The sequence below is a fragment of the Pinus tabuliformis genome, chromosome 2_2 (genome assembly GCF_031772625.1).
Source record: "Pinus tabuliformis cultivar Carrire ecotype Pingquan chromosome 2_2, CPIR1, whole genome shotgun sequence".
NCBI classification, from domain to species: domain Eukaryota; kingdom Viridiplantae; phylum Streptophyta; class Pinopsida; order Pinales; family Pinaceae; genus Pinus; species Pinus tabuliformis.
In genome coordinates, this window is record NC_142300.1 from 193,459,135 (window position 1) to 193,477,343 (window position 18,209).

Genomic DNA, 18,209 nt, shown 5'->3' on the forward strand with positions numbered 1-18,209 from the left:
GAGTGGTTGCATGCCTCCTCAACTAGCTTCAAGCTTCAAATTCTTCTTCATAATTCGTCCTGGCCCACCCAAAGGCTCTACAGGATGTTTCCTGTAGAAATACAGAACTTCATGTAGAAAGTCCTGTGGCTTCCTGTAGAAGGCTAAACCATGACCAGATTGTGTCCAAACCTTAAAAAAATGGGTGTTCATGGAGGGAGTGTATGTGAGGTCACCTGGTAGCTTGGTAGGGACCCTTGTCCTTGAGTTGAGAGGCCTCGTTTTTGCATGGTGTGCTTGCAACCTGCAACAATTTCCAGAGATTAAGCCTGTTTTTTTTGTTTCTTCCTTCTTCTTTTTCTTTTCCTTTCTTTTTGTTTCTTCCTTTTTTCTCTTTTTTTTTTTCTTTAGGAGATAGCAAGGGCACCTCAATGAGGTTTTCACCCCTACTATCTGCCTTGGGCACCTCAGAGAGGTTTTCACCCCTTCCATCTGCCTTGGGCGCCTCAGAAAGGTTTTAACCCAAGGATCTTTTTTTATTTGCATTTTTTTATATATATATATATATATAATGATGCTGAGGGTATGCCCAAAACAGAGGCAGAACCCTTCTCTGTGACCAGCACTGATTTTTCCACAGTTTTGATGAACTCTTGCCTCGAAAGAGGTTTCCTGTAGATCTTTAGTCGATGCCCATTGACGAGCATGGGGATGGCTTCTTCATCAATGGTCCGGATAAGGACAGAACCATTTTCATTACACTTATCCACTACATATGGTCCTAGCCATCTTGTCCTCAACTTCCCCTTGAAATCCTTATGTCTGGAATCATACAGCAGTGCCCAATCTCTCGGCTGGAATTTTTTGTCATTGAGGTGTCAGTCGTGCCATATCTTCCTCTGAAGTTGAACCACTTCTGAGTGAAGGAGGGCCTACATTCGGTGTTCATCTAACCCATTCAGCTGCAATAATCTTTCTTGTTGAGCATGGCTGAGGTCTAGGTCCAACTGAGCTGCCATCCTCAATGTGTTGTACTTGAACTCGATTGACAGCAAAGCTCTCTTCCCATAGACCAGCTCATAAGGTGTGAAACCGATTGTGGTCTTCTAGGTGGTGTTGTAAGCCCAAGTGGCCTCAACTAGGCGATCTGCCCAATCCTTTCTACTGCCGCTCACCACCTTAGTCAAAATCCCTTCTAATGCTCTATTGGTGACTTCCACCTGCCCATTTGCTTGAGGATGATATGGGGTGGAAGTCCTATGCTTGATCTTGTGATAAGCGAGCAGGTCTTCAATTAAGTTGGAGGTGAACTGGCTTCCTTGATCTGTGACTAACTCTCTTGGGTAGCCAAATTTGTAGAAGATTTTTTCTCTTAAAAACTCAGCCACCTTTTCTTCTGTTGCTGCTTTGATTGCCTTGGTTTCTGCCCACTTTGTTAGATAGTCTGTGCACACAATGATGTAAGAACTTTGCCTTGAAGGAGGGTTGATAGGACCCACAAAATCCATACCCCACTTCTCAAATGGCTCAAGAGTCACTTGAGGTTGGAGAGGCATTTCGTCCCCATCCTTTGGCATCGGTCACATTGGCTGATATATCTTCTGACATCTTGATGAAGCGTGGACCAATAGTAGCCTGCCTGTAGAATTTTGAAGGCAGTCCTCTTGGCTGCAAAATGTCCTCCACAAGGCCCATCGTGATAGGTTAGGAGGATGTCAAAGACTTTCTCCTCCCTTACACAATGCCTTAAGATCTGATCGGGGCCAAGTTTGGACAGGTTGCCCCCGATTCAAGTGAATGAGGCACTTTTCCTCACAATTCTGCTCTTCTCCTTTGAGGATAGATGCGGAGGGAAATGTGCTGAGACCAGGTAGTTTGCTATGTCAGCAAACTAGGGAGAGAGTACTGAGATAGCGAACAGATGTTCTTCTGGCATCTGGTCATCCACTGTCCCCTCTTCACCTGCAAGTAAATCCAATCTAGACAAGAAGTCAGCAACAACATTTTCTTTACCTAGTTTGTCAACGATAGTCAAATCAAAATGCTGCAACAAAAGTAACCATCTAATAATACGAGCATTCACATTAGGTTTATTTATTAAATATCTAATTGCAGCATGATCAGTATGTACAAATGTTTGATATCCAGTGATGTAGTGTTGGAATTTGTTCAAGGAATGGACCACGGCCAAGAACTCTTTCTCAGTTACAGTATAATTCATTTCTGCCTAGGATAAGTTTTTGTTGACAAAGTATATGGCATATGGAAGTTTTTGTTCAACTTGTCCTAAGGCTGCCCCTATGGCTTTCTTTGAGGCATCAGTGTGGATGTGGAAAGGTAGGGCCCAGTTTGGACCCCTCAAGATTGGGGCGGACACCAACTTATCCTTTAATTCATTCAGAGCCCTCTGACAGTCGTCAGTCCACTTAAACTCAGCATCTTTTGCTAAGAGGCCAAACAATGGCGAGGCTAGCTTACTGAAGTATTAAATGAATCTTCTATAATATCCTGCCAAGCCTAAGAAACTTCGAACATCTCTTACCTTCTGAGGATGTGGAACCTTTTTGATGAGAGCAATTTTGTTAGGATCCACCTGTAATCCTTGGCGAGAAATGGTATGTCCTAGCACAGTCCCTTCAGTCATCAAGAATTCACATTTTTCAGGACTGAGGGACAAGTTCATCTCAATGCACTTGGTTAGAACTTTTCCCAGATTGGACAATGCTTCCTGGAAGTTGGACCCATAAGGAGTGAAGTCTTCCATATAGATTTCCACCGAATCATGGACCAGCTCAGAAAAGATGCTCAATACTGCTCTCTGGAAAGTGGCAGGAGCGTTGCATAGCCCAAAGGGAAGGACTTGGTAGGTAAAGGTACCCTAAGGATGAGTGAAGGTGGTCTTATCTTGGTCCTCCGGGCTGATTTGGATCTGATTATACCCGCTGAACCCATCTAGGAAAGATAAAAACTTCTTTCCTGCCAGTCCATCCAACACTTGATCTATGAAAGGCAGAGGGAAGTGGTCTTTCTTGGTGGCTTTGTTCAGTTCTCTATAGTCCACATAGATCCTCCACTTCCCATTTTTCTTGGGTACCAACACCAGAGGGGAAACCCATCCACTGTCCGAGATGGGATAGATGAATCATGCATCCAACAATTTTTTAAATTCTTCTATGACAATGTCCTTAAGGGCTAGATTCATTCTCCTCTGAGATTGCCTGACTGGTCTACAATCTTCTTTAATGTAGATGTGATGGGTACAGACTGAAGCATGGAATCCTTTCATCTCCTTATAACTCCAAGCAAAAGAATCTAGATGACTGGCCAGCAAGCTACATAGCTCCTTTTCCTGGGAAGGGGATAGGGAGGAGTTAATCTTTAAAGTTCTCTCGGGACCAAACTCCACATTCTTAACTCTGGGAGAGGTTGGATTAGTCACAAAGAGGTCCACTAAGGTACTGGCTTGAGTATCCTCCACCAATTCCTCTAAGGACAATGCACTGGGAGGTGGATTCTGAGTCAAGGTCTCAATCAAATCATCCTCGGTTTGAGGACCTCCCCTGGTGGTTTGTAAGGTGCACAAGGGTGCAGAGTATACCTCATCCTCTTCTCATTCTTCCAACCAAAGTGGTAAGTCATGCTCTAATAGAGGTTGGGCAGGAGGGTATAGGACTAGCTGCTTGGACATAAGACCATTTTTAGGTCATGTTTCCTGCTCGGCAGCTTATGTAAGCATTCGCAGTGTCTAACCAAGGCCTTCCCAAAATAAGGGGGTATCCAGTAAGCTTTGCCTTTGGTTGAAGGACCAAGAAGTCCGCAGGATACTCCCAAGAGTCAACAGAGACCAAGACATCATCCACAATCCCTTCGGGAGTCACAATGGAGCAATCTGCCAGCTGCAGGACTGTCGAGGTCTTCCTTAAGGAACCTTGAAGGTTGAGTTTGAGCATGGTGTCCCAGGTCATCACATTAATGGCAGCCCCTAGATCAATCAAGGTGTGGGGTATGATGGTGCCATTGATGTGGACATCAACTACAGGACTCCCAGGATCCAAATACTTTGGACAGATTACTTGCCCCAACATAAGATTAGACAGTTGCCCTATGACATTGATAGTTGAGGCATCTCTTTTTCGCCTGCCTGGGTGCCTGAAACACTTTTCCTTAACCAGTTTGTTGTATATCGGTACATCTTTGATGGCCTGGAGAAGTGGTATCTTCACACACAACTGTTTGAGTTCTCCCAGAAGCTCATTCTCTTCTGGGTTGGGTTGTGTGGTTACTGTTAGTCTCTCAGGAAAGGGTGGAATGGCTTTGGGTTCACTTTCCTGTTTATCTTCCTCGTCCTCTAGGGGAGGAGGTTGGCGATCTGGAAGAGTCTTCCTGGATCACAGTTTGATCTCCTGGATCTCCACAGCATAGGTAGGGCATGTTGTTTCCCCAGTATATACCTACTGGGCCTGTCGGTTGTTGGGGTTCAGGTTCAGTTGAGAAGGCATTTGGGGTTGTCTTGAAGGAGGAGGAGGTAATGGTTGTGGTTGAGCCAGTGGTGGAGGAAAAATGGTGGGAGGAGTGTTGTACTGGGGCCTCCACCTTGGTTAAGGTGCATTCCACTAAGGCTATGCTTGGACATGTGAGTGAAACGAATGAGTAGTGGGTTGAGGATGGTATTGAGGTGGGTAAGACCACGGAGGAGGTGCAGACCAGGAAGGATGAGTAGGGGGACCCCAAGAAGGCGTAGGAGCAGATTGGTTGGGGCTATAATAAGCTTGGGATGCCCCTTGCATCCCTTGCTGGTAAGGTCTAGGTCCATGCGGCCTCCTTTGGTTGAGGAAGTAGAGAGGTTCAGTGGGTGCCTTAGTCCCTCGGTATATGGCTTTAAATCCTGGTAAGGTTGGGCATTGGTTTTTGGGGTGGTTCTCCTCACAAACGAAGCATACCTCTACTGAGTGCAATGGACACTCGTTCTTAGGGTGCTTCCTTGTACACCTAGGACAGAAGATGGCCAAAGCCCTCTCAACTTCCTCTTTCTTTTGCTGGATTCGGAATGTATCAAGTTGCATGGAAATGGTCTGTCTCACCTTGCTTTTGAGGTCCTCCAGCTGATTAGCAAACTCATGCTTGGAGAAAGTAGTACTAGCTGAAGGTGGGTTTCCCTTACCTCTTTTCCGGGCTACCCTAGAGTGGTTTCTAAACACAGTCTTTATATCCTCATAAGGTAGTTGGTAAATATCTCCTCCAGCTAGCATGTGAAGGGTATCTAGAAGGTCTTTAGGGACTCCTCGGAGCAGGACCAGCTTTAGAGATTCAGGGTCAAGTGTGCACCTGGCCCGTTTATAGCTAAGTTGGAACCTTTCCTCGTAATATTCTAAAGACTCATCGTTTCCCATGGTCATCCAAAATATTTCTCCCTTGGCTTCCGTGGACCTACAGTAGTCCCGGTATTTGGTATTGAAAGCATGCTACATCTGAGCCCAAGTGGTGATACTGTTTCTAGGTAACCCCATGAACCAGCTTAGTGCTGCATCCTTGAGGGTAGAGGGAAAGAGCTTCAATTTTTTCTCATCTTCTGTATAATCATAGGTTCGAAAAAGGACAACAAACTCAAACAGGAAGGTATCAGGGTCTTCAGTAGTCAACCCATGGAAATGAGGTAAGGCGGAGGGGCTTATGTTTTTCATTTTCATGTCTCCATTGGTCTCTCGGATGGGAAAGGTACCTTCTATTCTCTCATCTTCTCTTCTACCATTTCGGTTTTCAGCCATGGCTTCAGATGGAATGTTCTCTAACTCTTCTTCTGTTATAGGATCTTCGTATATCTCAGGAGGTTCACCTATAGGTTCTTCTAGATCACTGCCACCAAAGAAGAGAGAAGGTTGACTAAGTGATGTGGTGGGGGTATTGTGTAAGAATTTACCGGTTTTATCTCTGTTCCTACGAGGCATGAAATGGAAAGAATTTTGATTGCTTTTGTCTTTTTCTCTGCTTGTACCTGCAAAACTAAAATAGAAGGAATTTCAACTAACTAGAATCTATTTTGCGGGAATGAAAATGCGGAATTGAAATGAAAGCAAGAAAGGTATAATCTATTCTGCTGAAATCAAATTGCGAGAAAGAGATACTAGACTACGCTTGAAAAATTGAAATTCTATTTTACGCTTGCAAAATTGAAATTCTATGTTATTCTTACAGAATTGAAAGTCTAATATATGAAAGCAGGAAGTGTTTAGTTTACTTTTGCAGAAATGAAATTGCAGAATGGAAATGAAATAAACTATTTAGCAGAAGGCCAGAGTAGGAAAATAGAAGAAAAGAAGCAATCACAAATACTCTGACGCTTCCCCGACAACGGCGCCAAAAAGATGGTGGGCTCCAGTAATGGAACAATAATGCTGCAACTCCTGGGACTCCCTTCTTTACTTATATCAACTCGGTAGTTCGTAAAAAACTTGGAAGCGACGGTACCATATGCACAAGTACTAGCTCCTACCACAGTTGTCACTTGGTCAGCTAGCACAAGTCCTGCTAGGGGCTTAAGCCAACTTCTATGAGCTCTTAGAAGAAGCCTTTTAACTGATGGACAAAAGCTAACTCAAAGGAAGCTAACCTACTTGTGGAAAGAACTGAAAGCCAAAAAGTAACGCAAACCCTAGCAAACCCTAATTCTACCGGCTAGTCCTACTGATGCAAAGGAGAGAATGCAAACTACTGGAAGGAATGCCATTGCTTATATGAAGGTAAAATACAAGTGTCTAGACTACCTCTACCTGAAGAAAACATCTTTTTTTATTTTTGAATAAGTTATTAGAATTATCATGCATGTGCCTTTGAATGGCTTTTTACTGTGCAAGGGTGGATCAAGGAGGATAAATTCTTGGAAGAGGTCGGGAAGGTTCAGAGAGGGTCTAAGGATTCCCTAACACCCTTCTAGAGAGTTTCACAAAGTTTGGCTATCAAGAAACCTCATTTGTGAGCTTCTATAGGAAGTCTGCAGGGGTTCTACAGGAAGTTCAGGAATTTCTACAGGATGTTCAGAAATTTCTACAGGATGGTTAATAATTGGAGTTTTTGTGGATGGGTGAGTGAGGGGAGATGCATGAATGGATATGGAGGTAGGATAGGGGTCTGGTAGTGGCCCAGGGACTGGTGGATGGAAGTGGCGAGAAGGTGTAGATGGCTAAATTGGCTCAAAGGAGGCTGAAACAATGATTGCACAAAAAGGTAGGGTTACGTGGCCAAGGGGATAGATGTGAGATGAGGAACCTAGCTAGGAGATGGAACAACTAGTTCTGATGAGGCTTATGCGGATGAGAGAGTGGTCGATATGCCCTTCACAATGTACATTTAACCGAATAAAAAACGTCTTACAAATAATAAAAGTCCTAGCTAATCTACTCTAACTGTCAATAAAACAAATGAACAACAGTGTTATTGGGAAAGAAAACCATGTACATCAATCATGTAGAGAACATTTCAGAGATCTAAACCCATAATTAACTCCTGCAAATGAAGACAGTACACTAAGGATTGCATGGTCAAGCAAACTAGTGTTTTTGTTGGGGCAGCACTGTTTCTTCAGTTCCAGCCCCTGATCCAATAAGGATGAGGTGAAACAGAGAGTGTTGTTGACCCCTTTTTTGGAGCTTGTTCCTGTTATTATCGTACCAATCCATTTTAAACATCTGAAGCAATTCTATTCATAAACAGTGACCTATTTAACCAACACACCTAAATCTGCCCAACAGAAATACGTTTCAAATGCATAAAAGGAGAACAATGATGCATAAAGGAAAGGTAACTGTACAAAGAAGGAGGCCCTAGCCTCTCAGGTTGGGCCCGACCCTGAGAGCTATGGCTCCTATAGGAAACTCAGAGTTGATATAAAATCAGACTACTTCTCATTATCAAAAAAATAGTCATAAGTCAAGAGTTATGCCACAATGGCTACAAGAGAACAAAGTAAAGCTAGCAGCACTGTAGTGCAAAATATGCAATGGTTTCCAAAAAAGTCCCTCACGAAGCCTGAGGCTTTAACATTTATACACCATGAGGGCCCTAGCTGGCCTCCTAAATCTATGGCACTTGGCTGCCCAAACTATGAGTAGACAACTTCTTCCAAAATCTACTTGGTTGCCTTCTAGATCCGGTTTTGGTGGCCTTTGGAGCTCAGAGTTGGGGGTGAAGATCCCAAGGAAGGCTATTTAATGCCATAGAAAACCCCCCTACGAATCCTCACCCCAAGCTTGGCTATCTTCTAGCCCATGGTTGCTCGATTTTGCTCCAACATGTGTCAAAAAACCTGAAATGAGCACGTGTTAGCCACCTAGGAAGAGTGACTACCCTTATTCGTAAAAATGACATAAACATACTGAAAAAAATGCATAAGCTATGAAAAATGAAGGATTGAACAAGGATAATTAGGCCAAATGAGCCCAACAAGTTACCAAATTTGGGGCTCATCAAATTTCCTGTGTCTTCCTGTAGATTTCCCTGTAGGCTTCCTTTTGAAGGCCAAGTGTGGGAAAAGCCTCCAAAGGGACACTTGAGACTTGCTAGGACCCATCCATACCATCCTACATCCTCTCAATTCCCAAAGCCACCCTCCAACACCAACTATTCGCTACCACATTCACACACAATAAATTATATGCATGTCAAATTCACACAAAATACATAAAAATCCAAAAAGATGTTTTTTTGCTTATTTACTTCCAAAAATAGCTTAGGTAGATGTTGTTTACTTCCTTGACTAGGTAATGGCATTCCTTTCATGGTTCATAGTGCTTTATGCAAAAGTAGGACTAGTTGGTTAAGTAGGGTTTACTAGGTTTGCTTTACATTTCAGTCTTTCTCCTTTCTGCAGTTAGAGTAGCATTTGTAGAGTAATATTTCTCTCCTTTCATCACATATAGAGCTTCTTCTGGAATCCATAGAAGTTGGCTTGAGCTCCTAGTGATCTTGTGCCAGCTGACCAAGTGAAAACTTGCACAAAGAACTAGTACTTGTGCATACAACACCGATGCTTCCAAGTTTGTTACAAACTACCGTGTTGATAAGAGTAAAGTAGGTAGCCCAAGAGTTGCAGCATTATTGCTGCAATACTGGTGCTCACCACTTTTTGGCACCGTTGTGGGGGAAGCATTAGAGTATTCTATGATTACTACTTTCTTCTATTTTCTATTGCAACACTCTGTTAATAGTTTATTTCAGCAAAAGTATACTAGTCCTTTCTTTTCCTTCAGTTCTGCATTTCTTTGCTTTTCTCTTAAATTCTGCAAATTTCATTTTAGAAAAAGTAGACTAGTCGTCCCTTTTATTTCAGGTCTACATTTCGTTGCTTTCCTCTTCAACTCTTCAAATTTCCATTTAAGCAAGTTCATTTTAGTTAGTTGCAATTTGTTTTGTTCAATCAATTTCAATTTTGCAGGTACTATCAGTGTGAGGAAAAAGAAACAAAAAAAAAAACCAAAAAATATTTCCTTTCATGCCTCGTAAGAATAGAGATAACTCATAAAAAAATTTCCCAACACCCCCACTACTTCACACAACCAACCTTCTCTCTTCTTCGGTGGTTGTGATCAAGAAGAACCCTTAGGTGAACAACAAGACATATTTGAAGAACCTATAGGGGAAGAATAAGAAGAAAACATTCCTCTGGAGCCAATGGCTGAAAACAGAGATGCTGGGGGCAGTACCTCTTCTTCCAATTCATTCATTAAAGGTGAAATTGGAAACATACTGGAAGACTTCAAGAGTGAGATGCTGCAGATTCTTTCCATGTAAATGGATACCTTACATATCAAAATAAAACAAGAGGAAGCAAAGAGGGCTTTGGCCATTTTTTACCCTAGCTGCACCAGGAGGCATCCTAAGAATGAATGCCCATTGAACTCTATAGGGGTTTTCTTAGTCTGTGAAGAAGGTCATTCTACAAATAAGTGCCCTTCCTTGCCCAGACTTAAAGCTGTATACTAAGGGGCTAGAGAGTCACTGAACATATCTATTACATAAACCAAAGGAGGCCGCATGGACTTAGACCATACTAGCAGGGGATTAAAGGGAAATCTCAGGCATACTACAACCCCAACAAAGTCACCTCCATACCTTCTTGGGGCCCCCCTGCTTATCCTTCCTGGTCCACACCTCCTCCTTGGTCCTTCACATCTAATATCATGCCCAACCAGCCACCCATTCATTTCAATCCTATGCTCAGCCACAACCTCAGTGGAATGCATCTCATTAGTGGTGGAGGCCCCAATACAACTCTCTTCCCGCTCTTCTACCTCCACCACTTATCTAACCACAACCCCATCCACATCCATCTCAAATATACACTCCCACTCAACTACCTATACCACCATTTCCAAACCCACACATTGAAGTAGCTCAACCCATTTACAATGCTGAGGTACAACACTTCCAAACAACTCCTCTTGAGCTCAATGGTATTCACCATAGCTCAGGAAGAGTATTGCAAAAAAGAGATTATATTGATATAATTGAATGACCACATCCAGAAGAAGAAGATTCAAAAGTGAAGATCAAAGAACCATGGGATGCACTTAATGAAGAGAAGACATCAAAATCAGAGATCGAGAGAGCTCCCTCATGGTTACCATCAAATCCTCCATGTATTCAAGAGAAAAATTAGCAAAAAGAGGAAGATGTTAAGGTCATGGTAGAAGAAGACATGAAGAATGATCTAGACTATGCTTGATCCTTTCAAAGTCAAATCATTTGGTCTCTGAAATCCAAGTACATGTCAAAGCATACATTTCAAGCCTCCACATCATTTTGTCTATCATCTTGATGTGCACATGGCTCCATTGGAAGTATTCTTATACTTGAAAGTGATTTTTCTTTTCAAGTAGGGTAAGGTAGAAAAAAAATAAATGAAAAATAAGAGAAAAAATAAAAATCTAATATAAAAGCCTCCTTGGAGGCACCTCAGATTGGCTCATTCATTGAAAACCTCCGTGAGGCGGTCAATGGGTTGGAAAGAAGAAAAAAAGAGAAAAAGAGCCTAGGTGAAAACCTCCTTTGAGGTGCCTAAGCACACCTACTAGTTGAGAACCTCATTGAGGCAGCTAGTAGGCCTAGAAAAAAGAAAAAAAAGAGAAAAGAAATAAAAATCCTTGCTCCATGCATGCATGTACTCTCCAACATCTGCAAGAAACAAGAACAAGTTGGTACCAAAAGGAAAATTGGTCAAGCCTAAGTCAAAAGAAGTCAAATTTTGACTTTCTCCTACTTCGCTCAAATACTCCAACAAGGCCAAGGCCATGCCAATCCATCAATGTCATCTATTCTCACCATTTACCCATCATTCTCGAGCTTCTATCAGTCATTTTCCTTGCTGTCCTAAAAACACTACATGATGCTCTATTTTACTATAGGATACAAAAATACATAGAGCAGAATTATTTTTTTTTCCCTAACTTGAAAATTGTGCAGTTTCATGGGGAGATGCATATAAATGATGGTAACATGCTCAAGCAATTTCAACAAATTCCAATGCACGGTTACAAAGAAATTGGCCTCCATCACCTTTAGCCATTTTACATTTTCTCAATATCCATGTATCCATTTAAAAAACTGTTTCATGGGGAGATGCATATGGATGATGGTAACATGCCCAAGCAATTTCAACAAATTCCAGTGCACCGTTTCCAAGAAATCGGGCTCCATCACCTTCAGCCATTTTTAGTTTTTCTCAAGATCCGTACATCCATTGACCAAAATTTTTCTATGGGGAGGTGCATAATGATGATGGAAACATGCTCAGAAAGTTTCAAGTCAATCCAATCTACCGTTTGGGAGATATGGACAAAACAAGAGCTCTTGTAGGAATTCCTATAGTAGCCGATCCCATAGGAGTCCAGCACTAGTAGCAAGGGACAACACATGTAGCTTAGCTCTAGCAAAAGAAGAACCTACAACAACACACAACAAAACATCAGCAAGCAGAGGCAACATGCATGAAGAAAAATAAAGGCATGTGGTAGAGAGAGCCACATCACCTCACAACAAATACATTTGGATCATAGGTAAGTAACTAAATCGCTCCTCTGTTTGCATTTGTGTAATTAGAATGTTGGCATTATGGCACAGGATTGGAGCTATGGCACAGGTGTTGTCCTTGATGGCAACTCTTTTTGGTAACAGATCTCAGTTCAGGCTTTCAGAATGAAGGAAAAGACATATACACAGGTTCATCTAGACGAAGATGTGTATACACGTGGGTTAGTCGTTTCAAAGGCACATATGCATATACACGCACTTTCATGCAAGGAAAAGCGTTTATATGTTGGAAAACTTACCTTTGTGGTGAGCTCCAGTATTGTAGCAATAATGCTACAACTCCTGGGGCTTCCTGTCTCTCATTTTATCAACCCGGTAGTTCGTACAAACTTGGAAGCGACGGTGCTATATGCACAAGTACTAGCTCTTGTCGCAGCTGTCACTTGGTCAGCTGGCACAAGTCCGCTAGGGCTCAAGCCAACTTCTATAGGCTCTCAGAAGAAGCTTGCTAATTGATGGACGAAAGCTAATCTCAAAGGAAAGCTACTCTACTTGACAAAAATAAACTGAAAGCAAATCAAAGCATGTAAACCTAGGAAACCCTAATTTTAACTAGTCTAACCTCTACAATGCAAGAAATGTGAATGAAACTTCTACCAATGCTGTTGTTACCTCTAATAGGTGCAAATGCATGGATCTAAACTACTTGCATCATGAAAGATATGTTTTTGTATTTTTCCTTTAAGTGTGTGGAATGATGGTGATCTTGTGCTAACTAGGGTTTGGTTGTGCAGATGGGATGAAGAAGGAAGGAAAGCATGGGACAGGTTGGGAAGGCTAGGAGAGGTCCCTAGGGATCCTTAGCATCCATCCACAGAGGTTCCTCGCATTCAGATGCTCAGCAACCGAGACAGTGGCCTTCTACAAGATGGCTGTGGAGGATCCTACAGGATACTCTGTTTTCTACAGGATGTCTACAACTGGCTAGAGGATGACCTATTGTGAGTGTTTGGAGTGATGGAGGAGTGATGGAATGGTAGGGGGAGATGTGTAAGGTAGGAATGAGGCTGGTGATGGCTGTAGAAGTGGAGGAATAGGATAGGGAGTGAATGTAGGGAGTAGGTTGGAAGATAGAGGGCTAGGTTAATGAAAGGGCTAGAGAATGGGAGTACGTGAGGAGTGAAATACTTTGGGAGATAACAGAGTGGAGCAGGGGTCAAAGATATGGTTGCATGCATGATCAAGATGGAGGATGAAGTGATGGAACGAGGGAGAGCAGTGTAAGTGAAACAAATGCTTATGACTATCACTCAACCAAAAATGCATCAACCTAAACTACCTATGCTTGTGAATTCAATGAACAGCAATCTAAACGTGAAGGAGAATGTGCATGAAGTTGTGATGAAGGTGTGTGGTGCAGGTGTGAATGGCAAGGAAGCATCTAACGTGACTGTGACTATATTGCAGCAATCATCAAGTAAAGAAATGCGTGTTTTTGGTGGTTAGTCATGGACTTCACTCCAATCCCAGATGAGACGGCAGTGAGCCTTAACAACCTTTTTGTTGGAGCTCCAATCGATTATATCTATCCTCTGCTACACTAAGCAAGTGGAAACAAATTCAACATAAGCAACTCCTATCTAACTCATGAAAAAGACCAACTTAACAACCTGTAATTCGAATTGCATGTGTAAATGAAAAGCTCAAAGTGCTGAAATGAAATGGAAACAACACTACAGTAGAGGGGACCTATGGCTCTCAGGTTGGGCCCTAACCTGAGAGCTATAGTCTCCTTAAGAAAAACTCAGAACTAGATCACAAACTGCCTTCTTTATTCATAACTGATATCATGCCAAATTGGCTTACAAAAAGGAACGAAAATTGAACTGTGCTCCAAAATTACAATAGCAATACGAGAGTTTCAACAACCTATCTAAGGCTAAGGCCTTCATACTTATACAAAAACGATGATCCAACAAGTGTCCTACATTTTAGGAGCTCGGCTGTCCAACTAGAGTTTAACTGCTGATCCTGTAGGATGGTCATAATTGCTGTTCCTGTAGAGCAGTTTATAACTGCTGTTCCTGTAGAACAGCTGGCCGTTTTTTAAGCTCGGAGGGGAGATGGATTAGAGCTCGGAGTTCTTGATGGGAATCACGAGGGATGTCCCTAGAACCATGGACATCCTCTCCCAAAACCCGCAGTGCCACCTCGTTGTCTTCTTAACTCCTTTTTCGTTGTCTTTTGCTCCCTTTTAATGCCAAAACCTGGAATCAAAATGCATTAGTCACGTAGAGAGAGTGCCTACCCTTCTTCCTACAAACAACATGAATAAACTAAGAAATGCATGCATAAGCAATAAAAATGAATGGTTTGAGCAAGTAGAATAGGCCAAAATGAGCCCAAATTGTACCAAAATTGGGGCTCATCATCACCCCCCAGCTGAACCATTTGCTCATCCTTGAGAAACTTAGTCAAGATCCTCATCCTTCATGGCTTGCACTGCTCCCCTTACATCCCAAGCTTCTGTGGTGATGTCTTCTTGGTCGGTATGAAACCCTGCTGTGTTTTCTACTTTTTCCCATTGTGCCTGGTCATCCTTTTCTGTACTTCCTTCGACCAATCCTAGCAGCAATGGAGGGCTGAGTTTAAGGCCAATCCAGCTGGCCTGAAGTCTTTGCATGGATATCTTGTAGAGGTCTACTCTTGCCGATGCTTCCCTCATTCTGGTCGGGGTATGGTACTCCCGGATCTTCAAACTATGTGCCAAGGCATGCCACCTACGTGCACAAGCCTGGGTAGCAGTTTCCCCCAATAATCTGTCCATGTCCTCAAAGTGGGCTATTGCTTGAGCTTGCTGGTCCATAAATTTCAAGGAAGCTGTAGGATCATTGGATAACTGCTGGCAGGCTGAGATGAGGGCAACCGGATCCTCTGGTTCTGCCCGAATGTACAGTGGCTCCCTCACTTCTCGGCTCATGACCGATTTTTCTTCAGTGGCCCTCTGATCCTCATGATTCAGCCACGAAGCAAACGCCATCAACTGTAGATCGCCCAAGGCGATATTGGGATCCCAAGAGACTTCGTTGGGCAAAACCAGATTGTGGATGTAGAATTCTACTAGCTTGGCTTTGTCCTCTGCTGAGCTAGTACTGCATATTTCAGCGAATTGTTGTGGGTTATGGATCTGCTCAATACCTCTTTGTGCTAGTGTGTTTATCTGGAACTGTAGCCACTGATCCTTCAAGTATAACCCATAAGACTTTGCAGGATGTCTGCACTGCAGGGCCTCCATGGCCCAACTGGCCATGCAAGCCAATTGTGTTTCCTTTTGTTGCAGCTGTTCCTTTAAGGCTTGCACTTCAATTCTTATCTGTTGTTCTTCTTCCTGTAGAAGTGTCTTTGGCTCTTCAAGATTGGTGGTCAGCTCCTTCTTGCCTTCTTGTTCATTTGTGATTCCCTTTGAGGACGTTTCTACCCCTGCCTTGAGTTCTTGTAGCTACAACCTTAACTTCTGGTTTTCTTCCTGTAGAAGTGCCCGCTGGCAACTAGCCACATGTTTGGCCATGGTGAAGTCGCTTCTGACTTCCCTGAGCTGATCTTGTAGAGGGCCTATGTCCCCCACCCCCTTTGATTTGGAAATTTGCATCCATGTATGGGAGCGAACTCTTTCTTTCTCTAATTCAAAGAATAGGGGTACAGTAAATTTTTGTGGGATGATCTTGCCCGCCTCCAAGAAGGTATAATACGAATTCAGATTGGGCGAAGGGCTAGGTTCGGGTATATGTTCTCTTGCTGTTTCTTCAGGTAGTTCTGCCTCATCCGCCCCTGGTGATGAGGGTCCTCCTTCTTCTCTTTGTTCAGTTTCCTGTAGTCGAGCCAAGGTATCCTGTAGGACGTTTTCAGCTTCCTGTAGCCTGGTTTTCTCGTCCAACAGGTCCACTCGATCTTGCCATGTGCTCTTCTTCGGACTTCCCTTTCCGTAGGTAACTGTGACCTTTGAGGGGGATTTTTCTTTGGGAGAATCAGGGGTATCCTTAATGACAATTGGGCTGCTGGACTGCTTCTGTGGCTTCCCTGTTTTTATCCGAACACTTCTCCGTGCTTTGAAGTAGAGAGGGGGGTCCCTCTTCCTTTTTCCTTTTGGCTTAGGTGGCGTACTGAGGCCGGCTAATACAGTCGCTGCCTCTCAGGCTAAAACATCCACCTTCTGCTTCTCAGATTTTGGTTTTGCATGGCTTCCTGTAGAAGCCTGTTTTTGTACTTTTGTGCTTCCTGTAGAAGTTGTTATCGGGCTTCCTGTAGAAGCCTTGGTCTTTGCTTTTGGGCTTCCTGTAGAAGCCTTGGTCTCCTTTCCTGTCGTGGCAGGCGTCTTTACATCTACCTGCTTTGCTGTAGGGGTTTGATCCTTTTGTTTGCTTGTGGGTGCTGAAGTGGTAATTGGGCTGACATGGCCTGCCCCAACTTTGTCTCTTCTGCTTTTTGACCGTATCTCTCTTGCTGACGGGATGGGGGAGTCAGCTTTTTCTTCAGCCTCCTTTTCTTCAGCCACCGCTTCCTTGTCTTCACTGCTGGAGGAGCCACTATCTTTGATCAACATTTTAATGTCCCCATCTCGTGTTAGATTCCTAAATGACTCCCAGGAGAGGGGAACTTTATACGAGTGCAGTGCATCCTCCACAAGCAATTTTATTAACCCATGATGGGCTATCTGATCAGGGATGCCCTATCTTAGCTTTGTAGCACACTCCATTAGGGACTGCAGGAGATAATAAGGGATGCTTAGTTTTTGCTCTGCAGGAAGGTCAATTTCGTGCCTTAACTCAGTGAGGAGCCGGAAGTGATATGCATACACGATACTGAACCGGCCTTCACAAGTAATATATTTCATAATTTGCAAACTGACTTCATTCCATGGTGGTGACAGGCTGGTCCTCCTCACCCCGTTTTTATCCTCAGAGAATTCTTCCTCATGTGTGAAAAACTCCTTCTTTGCTTGCTGGCTCTGCTTCCGCTCTTCTTTATCCCACGGCAGACCCATGGGCAGTTCTGTGATTCGACTTATATGCTCTGGGGTGAGTTGGAGGCTGAGACCTCTGAAGCTTACCGTGGCCAGTGTCAGGGATTTAGGCTTCAAGGCCTGTAAGAATTCCTCGGCTACTTCATCATCGTAGCCCTGTAGCTTATCACAAAAAGGCATCCATTGTGCTCTAGTGAAGAGCTCAACCACTGCCGGGTTTCTCCTTAATGTATTTGAATCAGTGGGCTCTCGCCTGATAAACCCACCAGGCATGACGAACACAGTGGTTTTGACCAAAGGCGGTAGATACAAAGGAAATTCGGTCTTAGAGACAGAGCATGCAATGAATTCACAGACCACAGTCTAATTATACTGCTATCCTGTAGAAGCGATAGTATAGGCACGGTAATCCAATATCTTTTATGACCAGACTGTGAATAATGACCTTGCCACCTTTGAAAACCAATTGCGGAAGGAGTTTCAGGGTTACCTCTTTTCCACCACCTTTTTTACGTGAAGACTTCACCTTCGTGTAGATACTGCTTTCCTGTAGGACTGTGTTCCTGTAGAAACTGTTCCTGTAGGAGCAGTGCGCAGACTTCGGGGGCAGCTATAGTTGGATAGTGGTCGAGAGGTGCCTTACCAGCGTTCAGGTAGCCGAGAGCTTGGCGTATCAACATGCAGAGGTAATCAGAGGAGCTACTCGAGTCTTGAAGTGAGGTTGATGGATATACACGCTTAATCGAGCCGATTAGATTTTGAATCGGCGCAGCCCGTGGCGCGGGGGGTGAGTTGTCCCCGCCGGACCGTTGGGTGACGTCACCCATCATCCGCCTGCACATTCGCTTGCTGCCGCATTCATTCCCACAGATCTGCCGCCGCCCTTTTCGGTTAAACTCGTTTCACGGTTGACGGGACTGATCTTCACGTGCGTGCTGCGTGTGTCCTTTGTTGTGGCTGCCACCTCATCATCCTACTATCCCTTCACTAGCCGATGTGGCCAGTCAACTGGCCTTACGGCCGCTCAACCATTCACCTTTATGCCATGCAAAACAAATCAAAGTAATATCCATGCGATTTGATGGAGAGAAGGATTAGAACACTTACCTGTGCGCGTCTGCATATGATTTTCAGGTTTTTGGACGACGGATCTACCTGCTGCATGTGGCTTACACAGTCCGGAGGCTCG